Raw genomic sequence first — 12,744 nt, 5'->3', positions numbered from 1 at the left:
AATGCACTTTGAGTGTCACATTTTAAACATAGAACACAGATCAAAATGTAAAATTTAGCCTCATTAAATTCTTTACCTTTAGGGATTTCAATTTCCTTTTACTCTTTGCATAGGGGGAAAAAGAAATAAAATCAAAGCTCCCATTAAAAAATATATAAAAAAAAATAAACACCTCCACAATATGAAATTCGGTTATTTTCAAAGGGTAAAATTTTTGCCAAATGGATGACAAGCTGTTGTCAAGGCATAATGGGAACCTTCTGTGGGAGTGTGCAAGGGATTTATGCACAGGAGTTACATCACATTTTAAGTGCACACACTCTTTGAAACAGAAAAAAATCTAAATTTCAAAGTGTTTACTAATGTTTCTCAATAACTGTGGCACTTGTTAATAGATGTCCGATATAAGTTTGTGGCATTAATCCTAGAAATAAAAACATGAACTTTTTAAATTTAGTTTGAGAGAGACAGAAACAGTGTGGGTGGGGGAGGAGCAGAGAGAGGAGAGAGAAGATCCCAAGCAGGCTGCCAGCTCAGAGACCAAAGCGGGGCTCAAACCCATGAAACTGTGAGATCATGACCTGAGCTGAAACCAGGAGTCAGACGCTTAACCAACTGAGCCACCCAGGAACCCCAAAATATGAACTTTTTAAAGAAATATTAAACTCATTTTCAGTGCCTTTTTATTGCCTTACTTTCTTGGAAACCTAAAATAAGTCAGTATGTCAAAGAAATAAAAACACGCTTATCTTACTAAATTATTTTTACATACTAATGCAATAAGATTTCCCAAATACTAAGATAATAGGATATAGCAGGAAACAAGACCTACTGATCATATTGTGACCAATGACAAAGATTCTTTGCTTGACCAACTTTAGCTAGGTTCCGGAACCTTCTCCTAGCTGTGTCCTTCCCTGTAAAGTCCAGTTTCAGCAAGAACCCTACTAGACCAGTTTAGCAAGAATCCCCCATCCTTTATGTCTGTTCAGCCTCGATATCTCATGGGGTTTCTCATCCTCCAGCATCACCCAGGTTATGTCGGATCACCCTGGCCTATCTTCAGCAATGATCCTATTAGGTCACTTTGTCTGTCTAAACCTCCAATGTTTTCTCTTAATAATTCTTCATCCACTTCCTTCTACCCCGCTCCTTGGCTAAAGATTCCCACTTGCCCATGCTGTATTTCGAGTTCAGCTCGCGTCTACAAGGAAGTCTTTCTTCCTCTATAGCAATAGTTCTGAATAAAATGTTTTTACTGTTTTAATTACTATCCAACTCTGGTTTTTCCTTGATACCAAGGATCATTAGATTTTTTGCATACTACTGAATTCTTACATCAATGACTAAGTATGCTTTATTATCCTCACTTCAAGTTTAGAGACTAAAAGATAAATAGATGATGGTTTATTGAAGATCAAGTAACTAGTGGTAGAGAAAGAACTCAAACCCGGGGTTTTTATGGATTTTGAAAGCCCTACTTATTCCAAAAGTTGTGTCATTTCTAATTTTTACCTGGTGTTTCAGAAATTTTTCCAAATATAGGAAACATAGGACCAGTTAGGTTGAACAGGCCATTTTTACAATATGGGAGATGTAAAGAGCTTCCCGTTCTAAGATATAGTAACCTCATCTTAGTATCAACATGTTTTGGAAAGAAGCCATTATCATTATACAAGGGAGTTCCCAGAGCTGAGCCAAAGCAAAATCCTTGAAAATGGAATCATAAACCTTTCATTTGATATCCTCTGGGGAAATAAGTCAAGAATCTTCATCCCACATGGTAATGCTCCCTGCTGACCATCCCATCTTTGAGAAGGGTCGTGCTGCATTCCTGAAATGTTTGAGGTTATTATGAAAGATTGGCTACATTCCCATCCACACCCATAATTAAGGAAAATAGTGTTCATATTCAGCTAGCTGGTGGTTACAAACTAACCCTTTATAACATAGAGCTCCAGTTCCATTCTTGAACTTACAAAATAGCCTTCAAAGTAACTTTATAGAAATAGCCTATCACTGATTTCTAAGGAATCTCATTTTGTTGTTGATAATGATGATTTATTGTCTGTTAACCTCAAAATAGCCAGGTAAAATAATTTAATTATTTGGCTCTTAGGCTCAAACGTGAGGCATTATATCTCCAATCTGAGAAAGGTATTCTTCAGATGTGGAAATGTGGCTCTACAAAGAGCACATACTTGCCATCACTTAGGTTGGCTCATACATGTCTTTCTAGTTTGTTGAGATTTGTGTTTAAGAAGTCAAGAGAACCCATTCTATGAACTTTGTTAATTAGGGATAGCATGTGCAATATCACATTCTAGCTGTTTATCTCCTCAAGTATATCATTCCTGTCTCTTATTCAAAAGGCCATGGTAAGGAACTTGAACCATGGCCAATATAGTGGAAGAAAACTAATCTTCCTCTATCCTCTTAGATTCTGTGGCCGGTCTGAGAATTAGCTGGACATAAGACAGATTAAGAGAAGAAAAGCATAGACATTTTATTTAATATTTTCATGTGCACACAGGAACCTTCATAAAAATAGAGGGAAGATTAAAACTTGAAAAAAATAAGACTAGAAACTTGTATGATTTTTTTAAAACAAAGAATGATAAACTTGCAGAAAAATGACAAGACGAAAGCAAAGAGCTGAAGCTTTGATGGGCAGTAAATTATGGGAATGTGACTAAGAAATATACAGGGAAAACTAATGGAAGATTAGAGTTACTTTAGTAGAATTGTTTGTCCGGGTCCATTTTAGCATCAACTCCCAGTCGCCAGTGATAATACTCTTCTTCTCTTCCTAGTGTAGTCCCGGCCCCTTTCTCATGGAAAATATTATGACCTGCTTTTAAGTAGAAAGGGGGACATCAGAGAGTCCTTCCTCCATCTATTTCTCAAATGCCTTCAGCTCAAAATAATCAATATGTCAAAGGGCATATTGTAGGGTGGCATGTTTTGAACACATTTACCATCGTTAAAAATGATAGAAAAATGCACTTTTGGCTCTTAGAATGCCAGGATGTCAGGAATTATAACATAGGACTGCTGTTAAAATAACACTTAACTTATGCTCACCATTAAGTAACAAAGAAGTCACTAGAAGAAAAGCTAGGGAGAAACATTAACCTCTAATTTAACAGTACTTTTTGCTCTAATAATTGACCTCCTTGGAGCTCAAGAGTTCAAACAAGCGAATTGTTGCAATGCATACAACCAACAATGGAGTACTTTTTAGGGAGGAGACATGGCCAATATCAAAAGGGAGAAAAAATGTGTTTTCACAGCATGATTCCCAACACTCAGATACACTATTTTATACCACAGCTCTCCATTTTTCTGAATTAACTAGACATCTGCCATATTCTGGAACCATTTGCTGGTTGACTTGAGAGCATGTGAGTAGCCAAGGAAGGAGTAGACTGAAATAAAAAGCTTGGCTCTATCACACCTATCATAGGACAAACAGTTCAGAGCACTAATGAGCATCTATTTGGTCAAAGGTCCAGTGAAGAAATGCAAAGATGACAAAGATATTCTCGAGAACTTTATTTCATGTGTAAAAAATGAGCACAGTTGGAAGAATGAATATGGTAAATGCTATAATGAGTACAGTTGGGGTTTTATAGTGATCCTAACAATCAGGGTTGGGGAAGACACTTGGGAGTAGACCATTCTACCATGAAGTCTTCCTGAATCCCAATTCCAAACTGAGACCACAAATGTGAACCTTGGGTAGGTGCCAATACAACATCTGTTGGGCAGTCAGAGCACATAATTTTCTACATGATAAATGCAAAGTTCTTTTCTCCCCTGGCAGTATTTAATTTTAGAAATGCCAGGAATCCATTTTAAGGAAAAGAAGTTTGACAGGAAAATGGGGCACTTGAATACTTAATGGAATGTGTAAAGAAGACAACATTATTAAATAAGTTCACAAAACATTGCTATACAACTCTGAAAAAATACAGCCAAGAAATGGCTAGAGTCAGAGGCTACTTATGCATGACATTTGATTCAAATACAGATGTTTTTTAATCAATTAATTCAATCATTAAAATGCTTAAAGCTCAGAATGAAGAGAATTGTCTTGTCTGATCATTGATTCATATAAACATTACTGGGAATCACCTGTTTGGTTATCTTTCAAGGGAGCTCATGACCAATAGGAGTTTTCTGAGGGATGTCATAAAATTCTTTTCACATCACAGTACTCCTAGGAAAACAGAGGTATTCCCCCCACCTTCCCCCTTATACCTCAATTTTTTCCATTTTAATAAAGATCTACCAAATAAAAATTATGAAGTTTTCACATGTTATCGTTGTAAGCCTCTAAATCTTCAATTGACCCCACTATGGTTGGTGTGAAGAAGCATCCATATGACCATATGGAGCCAAGGTCAGGCCATGGCCAACCATCTGTCTATGAGAAATGGACTGGGAGGTCGTTCATCACTAACCAGACATGTCTTGGCACTAAGAGCGGAAGTTGGTCATCTTCTGAATCAAAGCAGTTGTTTGACACAGGAAATCATTTTCACATTAATGTATAATAGGTCATCTGCAGGGGGTCATTTTGAATAGAAATTGCCACTTCTTGATCATGTAATGCTTATTACAGCCCCTGCAGGGTGATTGCCATGAAGTCAGCTACGTGTTTAACTGTATCTTAGGGCCTCGAAACTCATTTCTGTCTTTTTGCTGCAATTCCTTGAGCCTCTCTCCTCTGTATGAGAAAGAGAACTTTATATAAATTAACCAAATTCAAAGAAGTCTAGTGTGTATTCTAGATGGTGATATTGTAAACTTGACTTTGTCAAGGGCTGTGTACCAATACCTCAGAAAATCCCCAGAAAAACACAGATAAATACATATTAATTCAGTCTCTTGGCTTTCTCAGAAATTTCATTTTTCTCAAAAATCATGTCATTTCTGTTTATTACAATATCTACTTTGTACTCAAGTTTAACTCTCCTCTGAGGGCCTCAACAATATTTTGCCATCCTTGAAAGTTACCACAAGAGGTAGAAAATAAGAAAGAAAGAACAAAACTTGATGGGAGTACTGGGTAGTGACCTAGAATCATTTACCAGGTAAGGGACTGTCTCAGCTCATATTGTGTGATCAAATTTATGTCTCAGCCAAATTGAAGATGACTGACAACAAATGACTGTGGTTAGGTATTTGTGGAATAGTCAAAATCATCTTAACCACTGAGACTCTGCTTGACATTCATTCACACTAGAAAATAGAAAAGATATTCTTGTCTCCTTACATGCTGGCCTGAGATCAATATGAGGCATTATCAAAGAGTGCCTTCTGTGTTTTTGGAATCCTATTTGTTCTATGTGATCTTTCTCACCACCGGCTAACAACAACCATCTTGATTCTGCTTCTTTGATCTGATGTTCTCAAACTTGCTGTCTTTATTTGGGCTAACTCTACCAATTTAGACCAACAGTATTTGTTGCTGTTTTTGGTTTTGTTTTTCATTTTTTTTTGTTTTTTTTTTTGTACATCGTAACTCCCAATGTCCCAACATGAATGTCTACCTGCCTGTATATCATCCTTGCTGCTGTTATGTGAAGCCCTCAAAGAAGAAAATGGGTTGATTCGATAAGTCCATGAGCATATGGACTAGGGTTTATGAAGACTTCATTTATCACATTCCTTACTCACTAACAGTGTGCCACTGGACATACTTAAACACTCTTGACCTCATTTAACTTAGTCATGGAACAGACAACAACATCATTCTAAATGATTAGGGACACCAAATGAGAAAAAGCCTTATCTTCTCAAAAATGAAAAGATGTTATTTAAGGCAGCAGCAGAATACTAGAGGTCTATGAATAATGGTGAAAATGATGCCTGTCCTATTTACTCTGAAGAAGAGATAGGGGCAGGATGGGATGATACCAACATTCACAGAAATCTGAGGGAGGGAATTTTTCGGGAAAAGGGCCTTAGTTGTTTTTTCAGATTAAACATCCATTCTTGGTATTTCCTACGTATCCCAGCTAGCAAACTCCCTCTCTGGTTTAGGTGTATTTGCTAAAGGAGCCCAACTTAAGAAAGAAAACTATAGTTTTTAAAAAGATATTGCACTTAGTTTAATAGAAATTAATTCAGAATCATTCTTTAGAATCAGTCAGAGTCATTCACACAATACTAAACTAATCCCTGACAAATTATATTGATTTTACTTTCTCTATGTTCCATTTGGGAAGAAAGTTAATATCCAATGCTCCTCTTATAATCCCCAAACTTATTCTGATGGTATACTTTAATTAAAGAAATACCCAACTCATACCCACTCTCTCTCTCGTCTAATTTCCCACTTCCACTTTTACACCATTAATATGCCTTTGCTGGCTTCCAAAGGGGTTTGCCATTCCCTTATGTTCCTTAGTATTTTGTCCAGATGAAAGAACAAGGCACGGAGGAAGAGGCTTTATTTGTGAACTCGCTGTTCTCTCCTGAATAACCAAAGCTCTTTCTACTGATATCTTTGGGAAGAAAAATATTCTAAGCATAAAGGAGAATGCAAGCACAGTTATGCTCTTTGGTTGGTAGACCTTATTTGCTAGAGGAGTTTACAAGACTTGGATTAGAGCCTTCAGACAGAATTAAATCAAGTGTAGACTGTCATGGCAGATACTGTCCCAAATTTTATGCAATTAAGGGTGTCACTTTAGAGATTCCTATTATTTGTGGACTTTCTTGCCACATCGTTTCCTGTTATTTGATGAAAACCAAAGTATAAAATGCCAATGTCAATATTTTTCCATATAAATCATTGCAGCACTTATTTGTCCGTTTTTGCTCAGCTAGCTTTACAACCGTTTATATATATACACGTATATGTATGGTCAAATGGAAAGTGCGTCCCCCACTCACCCTTACCCCATTCCCCCTTACCTTCCACTGCCGTGCGGAAGCAAATCCTGATGTTAAAAAAAAAAAGTCAGAAATTGAAGCAAAAGTTTCCATAATTAGTTCTCATTTATTCATTCTGTGACATTTCCTTGAGCTCCAAGATGGTTCTGCCCTTTCCAAAGGAATAAGCCTTTTCCAAATAATTTAACATTTTTTCTTAATATTTGCATGCCACAAGCTTGATATATATCCACACATAACCTATTCAATGGTTTGGAAAAGATGTTTGTGTTTCTTCCTTTCCATTCCTTCGGCAGAACTGATAGTTTCTGTTATTAACAGAGTCAAATTAAGTATTTCATGGAAGTGTAAACACTTGCAAACATCAATAACCTATCTGGAATGGGCATGATAACCACAGGAAGTGTAATCTGGCATGTTTCTACAAGAAAAGCTCCAGACTAAAATCTTCAGATGGTTTTTCTGCTTTTCCCATGCTCCCTGACTCTATGGCAAATTTTCAGTTAACATTATGCGCTTGAGATTAAAATTCTTCAAAACGGTAAGATAATGGAGGAATAGCTAAGTTTCCTAGACAGAAGATTTTTTTAGCATTCATTTATTGAATATTTAACAAGTTCAAGCTCAGTGACAATATTGGAGTTGCGAATATGATTAAGACAGAACTAAAAAAAGAACGTATTGTGGATGATTTGGGAAGGGTTAAATAAATGGTGGTTATAGTTACTTGATGGCATCCTATGCAGACATTAAAAACTGTTGGTTTCAAAGACATGAAATGGGAAACTACTTGATACTAAGTTAAGACAGGAGGAAGCAGAATGCACTTATATGTATTTTAGGATTACTGGAATTTTTTTCAAACAGTTCTACACCGTAAAAACCCATAATGTGAAAAACAAAACAACAATAATGGGGTTTTCTATAAGTAATGAAATAATGGATGATTTGTTTCTCTTCTTTATATTTATCAACTCTATGAAAACATTACAAGCAAAGAATGATGGATCTTCTGGAGGCCTGAACAAAATGCTTAGCGGGAGCACGGATAGAGACACTAACCCTGCCTAAGGCAGTTAGTGAGAAATCACCAGAGTGTTGAGCTGGCATTTAAGGAGAAACCAGCCAGTCAAAAAGGGAGAAAAGGACATTCCAGGCATAAAAAAGTAAAAGCACCTCATGTTTTCAGGAGCAATGTTAGTATGTCCTGTATTTGGCTTAAACTTATCACGACTAAAATGCCTGAAGCATTATTAGGTAATACTCAAGGCACGTCTCTCCACACAGCAACCTTAAATAAGCAAATAGGAATTTAGGTTCAAAAATAAAAACAGGATTTCTTAAGACATTGCTATGTATGAAGTTGATGTAAAGTAATTTTGGCCATTCTATCATGCTTCAATAACTAAACTCCTGTCACTCTCCTACTTGGGATACTACAGGGTTACTTGTCATTTGAAAATATACAGTCAAAAAGAATCTCTGGCTACCATCATCAACTCTTGTGATGCTGGAAAATCACCAAACAAAATGTTTATTTTCAAAAATGTATATTTTTTCTGGCTAACACAAGTGTTAATACAGCTTGAATGTGTGGAATGTTTCCATCTTTTCCCAAGGCTACTTATTGTTTTGAGTTGGAATTTCTTCTTAGTAATGAAATAATAATGAAAGAGAAGAGATGTATTTATTTTTGGCAGAAGCTTTTTTTTTCTCAATTCTGAATAATATTTGGATCCAACTTTTAAAAAATGGTTGAACTAAAATCTTTTAGATATAGTGTTAAATAGGAATAAAACTAAAGATACATACTTCATATTTATAGCATATGTTGAGACATAAAGAAAATTTCAAGTACAACCAAACCAATATTTTAAATATTCAAAATCATGATTAATGACAGATGATACTGAGTAATAGACGCAGCCTTAGATTTGTTCTTGATTTGATGTTTGTATATTTTTACATAAATTCTAAAATGTAAGAATTGTCTATTCACATATGTATATTTTATGAAGTATAAAGTTTCAAGCTCAGAATAATGACAATCTACTCAACAAGCAATCTTCAAATGCCAATGTAACACATGAAAAATGAGTAAAGCTGTTGTGTTTACTTAAAGTTCAGGTTAACATTGTGGCTCTGTTGAAATAGACATTTAATATTTTTCTACAGGCACACATCAGAAATATTGCAGATCTGGTTCCATACCACCACAACAAAATGAATATCACAACAAAGCAAGGCAAATGAATTTTTTGGTTTCCCAGGGCCTATAAAACTTATGTTTACACATACTGCAGGCTATTAAATGTGCAATAGCGTTATGTCTAAAAAAATGTACATACCTTAATTTTAAAATACTTTGTTGCTGGGGCTCAGTAGGTTAAGTGTATGACTTCGGCTCAGGCCATGATCTCATGGTTCGTGGGTTCGAGCCTCATGTCAGGCTCTGTGCTGACAGTTCAGAGTCTGGAACCTTCTTCGGATTCCATGTCTTCTTCTCTCTCTGCCCCTCTCCCGCTCATGCTCTCTGTCTCTCTCTGTCTCTCAGAGGTTTAAAAAAATTAAAACTATTTTTAAAAATAATAAAAATAAAAATATAAAAATACTTTATTGCTAAAAATGCTAACCATGCATCTGAGCTTTCAATGAGTCATAATCTTTTTGCTGGTGGAGGGTCTTGCCTCAACGTTGATGGCTGCTGACTGATGAGGGTGGTGGTTGTTGAAGGCTGGGGTAGCTGTAATAAAACATCCAGAAGCTTGCTGCATTAATTGACTCTTCCTTTCACAAACAATTTCTCTGTAGCATGTGATGCTGGCTAGTAGCATTTTATAGATGGTAGAACTTCTTTGAAAATCGGAATTAATCCTCTCAAAACCTGCCACTGTCTTATAAGCTAAGTATATGTAAAATTCTAAATCTTTTGTTGTCATTTCAACAATCTTCACAGCATCTTCACCAGCAGTGAATTCCATCTCAAGAAACCACTTTCTTGGGAGCCCAGCTCAGGTCATGATCTCACAGTCTGTGAGTTCGAGCCCTGCATCACTTGGCACCACATTTGAGCACTACGTGCACTGACAGCACGGCACCTGCTTGGGATTCTCTCTCTCTCCCCTGCTCAGACACTCTGTCTCTCAAAATAAATAAATCTAAGAAAAAAATTTTTTTCTTTTTTTTTTCTTTTAAAAAAAATTTTTTTAACGTTTATTTATTTTTGAGACAGAGAGAGACAGAGCATGAACAGGGGAGGGGCAGAGAGAGAGGGAGACACAGAATCTGAAACAGGCTCCAGGCTCTGAGGTGTCAGCACAGAGCCCGACGCGGGGCTCGAACTCACGGACCGTGAGATCATGACCTGAGCCGAAGTCGGACGCTTAACCGACCGAGCCACCCAGGTGTCCCGAAAAAAATTTTTTTCAAAACCATTTTCTTTGTTCATCCAGAAGAAGCAACTCATCATCCATCCAAGTTTTATCATGATTTACAACCATTCAGTCACATCTTCAGGCGCCTCCTCTCATTCTTGTTCTCTTGCCATTTCCACCACATCTACAGTTACATCCTCCACTGAAGTCTTGAATCCCTCAAAGTCATCCATGAGAGTTGAAATCAACTTCTTCCAAACTCCTGTTCATGTTGCCATTTTGACTTTTCCCCATAAGTCATAAATGTTCTTGATAGTGTCTAAATGGTGAATCTTTTCCAGAAATTTTCCATATACTTTGCCCAGATCCATCAGAGTAATCACTATCTATGGCAGCTTATGAAATATATTTCTTCAATAATAAGACTTGAAAGTCAAAATTACACCATGATCATCAATAGAATGATTATTATGTTAGCAAGCATGAAAATGTTAATCTCATTATTCGTCTCCATCAGAGTTCTTGGGTGACCAAGTGCATTGTGAGCAGTAATATTTTATTTTTTTAATGTTTATTTTATTTTTGAGGAAAACAGAGACAGAGGATCTGAAGCAGGTTCTGCGCTGACAGGAAAAGAGACCGACGCGGGGCCTGAACTCACAAACCATGAGATCATGATTTGAGCCGAAGTGAGAAGCTTAACAAATTGAACCACACAGGCTCACCCTGTGAGCAAAAATATTTTATTTTTTTATTTTTTTTAATATAGGAAATTTATTGTCATGAGCAAAAATATTTTAAAAGGAATCTTTTATCCTGAGCAGTAGGTCTCAAAAGTAGGCTTAAAATATTCAGTAAACCATGTTGTAAACAGATGTGCTGTCATCTAGGCTTTGTTGTTCCATTCACAGAGCCCAGACACAGCAGATTCAGCATAATTCTTAAAGGTCCTAGGATTATCAGAATGGCAAATGAGCACTGGCTTCAACTTAAAGACAGCAGATGCATTAGCTGCTAAAAAGAGAGTCAGTCTGTCCTTGGAAGCTTTGAAGCCAAGCATGGGCTTCTCCTCTCTATATATGAAAGTCCTAGATGACATCTTCTTCTGATATAAAGCTGGTTTGTCTACACTGAAAATCTGTTGTTTAGTGTAACCACCTTCATGAATTATCTTAGCTAGAGCTTCTGGGTAACTTGCTGTAGCTTCTACACCAATAGTTGCTACTTCACCTGAAACTTTTGTTATGGAGATGTTTTCTTTCTTTAAATCTCATGAACCAACCTCTGCTGGCTTCAAACTTATCTTCTACAGCTTCCTCACCTCTCTCAGCCTTCATAGAATTGAGGAGAGTTAGGGCTTTACTCTGGATTGGGTTTTGTCTTAAGGGAATGTTATGGCCGGTTTGCTCTTTTCTGTAGCCCACTAAAACATCCTCCATATCAGCAATGAGGTTGTTTCGTGTTCTTAACATTTGTGTATTCACTGGAGGAACACTGTAAATTTCCTGCAAGAACTTCTTTGCATTCACAACCTAGCTGTTTGGCACAAGTGGCTTAGCTTTTGGCCTATCTCAACTTTTGACGTGGCTTCCTCACTAAATTATTTCTAGCTTTTGACTTAAAGTGAGAGATGGTGTGTCTCTTCCATTCACGGGAACAGTTAGGGGCCATTGTAGGGTTCTTAATCAGCCTAATGTCAATATTGTTGTGTCTCGGAATAGCAAAGCCCAGGGAAAGGGAGAGAAAGAGATGGGGAAATGGCCGGTAAGGGTAGCAGTTATATAGTTATTGATTATGTTGGTTATAACAGTTAATAGTTACTAAGTTCACCAACTTACATGGGCACGGTTCATGGTGCCACAAAACAATTACAATAGTAACTAACATCAGAGATCACAGATCACCATAACAAATGTAGTGATGATGAAAAAGTTGGAAATTTTGTGAGAGTTTCCAAAATGTGACAAAGAGACACAAAGTAAGCAAATGCTGTAGGAATAATGATGTTGATAGACTTACTTGACACAGGGTGAGCAAAACCTTCAATTTGTAAAAATCTCAATATCTGCAAAGCAAAATAAAGCCAAGTGCAATAAAATGAGATATGCCTATATTTTGTTAATTGCAAAATTGAGAGCAGCAAATTTCTTCAATGCACATTTAGTGCCCACTTACTGTTGCTGAGTTATTGCAAGTCAGTGTTAGAAACATTTGCGTAAAGCAACTGTTTTCTGTGGAATGTGATGGAGATGTACTGATTGACTCAAGTCTCCTCTATTTCAAGTGTTGTGAAACCTTCATTGTGCAGTGATTAAGCTTCCACTTTGTGTTCCACAAACACATTATCATATCCCAATACAGATTTGGGCAGTGATGTGACTGGGTGTTTCATTTTAAAGTGAAAATCTAGACGATGCAGAATTTGTTGGGAGCAGTTTGGGAGCCTTAAGATACCATTTGCTGA

At 36.8% G+C, this 12,744-nt stretch overlaps 1 pseudogene; it reads right to left on the bottom strand.

Annotated features, from left to right (window-relative positions):
• Positions 1 to 6,335: 6,335 nt before the first annotated feature.
• LOC123610307 lies at positions 6,336 to 11,951 on the bottom strand (annotated as a pseudogene).
• Positions 11,952 to 12,744: the final 793 nt, after the last annotated feature.

The sequence above is a fragment of the Leopardus geoffroyi genome, chromosome C2, assembly GCF_018350155.1.
Source record: "Leopardus geoffroyi isolate Oge1 chromosome C2, O.geoffroyi_Oge1_pat1.0, whole genome shotgun sequence".
Lineage (NCBI taxonomy): Eukaryota > Metazoa > Chordata > Mammalia > Carnivora > Felidae > Leopardus > Leopardus geoffroyi.
This window is presented reverse-complemented; position numbering and strand designations above follow the sequence as displayed.